We start from the raw sequence: 2,500 nt of genomic DNA, 5'->3' as shown, positions 1-2,500 counted from the left end.
AGGAAGCACCACAGCCCTGCTTCCTACAACACGAATGAACAGAAGCACTCCCTGTGCTGAGCACCGGGGCCCAGGCTCCATCACACTTCCATATGGATTTACTTAGATGACATTTAGACATATAGCTTCAAAGAGCTGATCAGTGGTTGCCTGAGGCAGGGTGGGAGGGAGTTGTGGGCGGAGGGACCTGACTGAGCGGTGTCTACACAGGTGTCTTTTTTTTATTTTTTATTTTTTGTACAAACCGAGTATTTAGAATGGACACATTAGACAGCCTGTCAATTAAGCCTCAATAAAACTGATCTTAAGAAATAAAAGCAATGCTAAAGATAACAAAAAACCGAATATACTAATTAATTACTTTTGCCAGAAACAATCCGTGAGGTGAGACGGAACCTGCAGATCACTTGGGAGATAATTGACATTTTAAGGGTAGTATGTCTTTGATTCCATGAATATGGTATATTTCTCTGCTTAATTTCTCCTGATACTGGGTGGTAGTTTTCAGTTTCTTTTCTTAATTAGGAAAGGATTTTATTTGTGTGTGTGTGCGCGTGTGCATGTTCTGTTGTGTACCTATGGGTCGTGCATGCAATGGCCTTATGTGGAGATCAGAGGGCACATAAGCAGAGTTGCTTCTCCCCTGCCATCTTTGAGTAGGTTCTAGGAATCAAATTCAGGTTACCAGGCTTGTATAACCAGCACTTTACCCACTGACCCCTTCATTTACATTTTTATGCTATTATAAATTATATATGTATATGATAAATTTTATGCATATATAATTTAAATAATAAATAAATAATAAAATAAACTATGGATAAATCAATTGAATAAATAATAAATTAAGACAAACCATGCATGAATTAATTAAAATAAATAACAAAATACATGAAGACTACATTAATTAATTAATTAATATATTTATGAACATATGTATGACATAGGCTTTCATCATATAGCTAGGTTGGCTTTGAACTCATTAGGCAGTACAGTGTGACCTTAAACTCCTGATCCTTCTGCCCCTGCCTTCCAAATCTGTGCATTCTAGTAGGGTACCACCATGCCTAATTTTAAATAATATTTAATAGACATCTGTACTTAATATTTATGTGTGTGGGTATTTTACCTGCATTTGTGCATGTGTACCATGTGAATGTCTCTTGCCCATGGAGGCCGGAAGAGGCCATCAGATCCCCCGAAACTGGAATACCAGTAGTTGTAGGCTACCGTGACCATGTAGACTTGCTAGGTTTCCTTATTATTCCTGGAACTGCGGAGATTCTTTTACACGTTTTACGGACTTAATGTGATCTGTTCTCCAGGTAACAGCAGCTTTCCTCTTCCTTTCAAGTCGTTGTTGTCACATTAGGTCTATATGGGATTCTATTATATCACAATTTGCCATACTATTCCAGTGCAGGCAAAATGGGCTTCTTGATGCTATGCCAATCTGGTTTCCTAAGATTAATTCTTAATTAAGAGTCATCACACACACACACACACACACACACACACACACACACACACACATACACACGAGCACACACTCGTATGCTTATGCACTTTACGACCAATCACTGGACTCAATGTCTAATAGCATATGTTTAAGGGGCTCTGCATCAGTGTTTGTGAATTAGCTTGATCAGCTGCTCTTTTTTTTTCTTTTGTTTGTTTGTTTTTGTTTTTCGAGACAGGGTTTCTCTGTGTAGCCCTGGAACTCACTCTGTAGACCAGGCTGGCCTCGAACTCAGAAATCCACCTACCTCTGCCTCCCAAGTGCTGGGATTAAAGGCATGCACTGCCACATTCAGCTTCATGTTCTTGTTGCTCCATGGCTCTTTCACTTTTTCTTTTATATTTTCTTCTTTTTATCTGGCTTATCCTTTTGTCCTTCCAATCTTCTTTCTTTTCTCTCTCTCTCTAGCTTTCTTTCTGAGTTTATTGTACCATGTGGGATCCCAAATAAGACACTGAATGAATGTGATAGCTTCTCCATGCCGCTCCCTACTGTAGAGACATTTTAATATTATTATTTAATTTATTTAATTAATCCCCCTCTCTATGTATATATACATATATACACACATATATGTATATACACATATATGTATATAAATATATATGCACACACATATGTATATATACATATACACAGATATACATATATACATATATACATATTTGTAGGGCAGTGGGCTGTGCACAGACAGCCTAGTCTCCAGTCGAGAACAGGCCTTGAACCCCAGAGCCCCAGTGGGTGGAGATTTCTGCCTTCATGGGATGGCAGGAGTTTGGCCATGCATCCTGGGCACCTGGCTCCCTTCACATAGCTACAGCCTCCCACCCCCACCCCTCCTCCGGCAGAGAGGTGTGTGACTATCAGTCATGCAGACAATGTCCCAAGCTTCTGGCATTCTGGCTAGACTCCACCCCCACAGTTATCTGACTATAGCCAGGTATGCTCCTCCCCATAGTTACCTGATAGCCCAGCCCACTA

This window comes from Mus musculus, chromosome 17 (genome assembly GCF_000001635.26).
Source record: "Mus musculus strain C57BL/6J chromosome 17, GRCm38.p6 C57BL/6J".
Classification (NCBI taxonomy): Eukaryota; Metazoa; Chordata; class Mammalia; order Rodentia; family Muridae; genus Mus; species Mus musculus.
Note: the sequence above shows the minus strand (reverse complement) of the source record.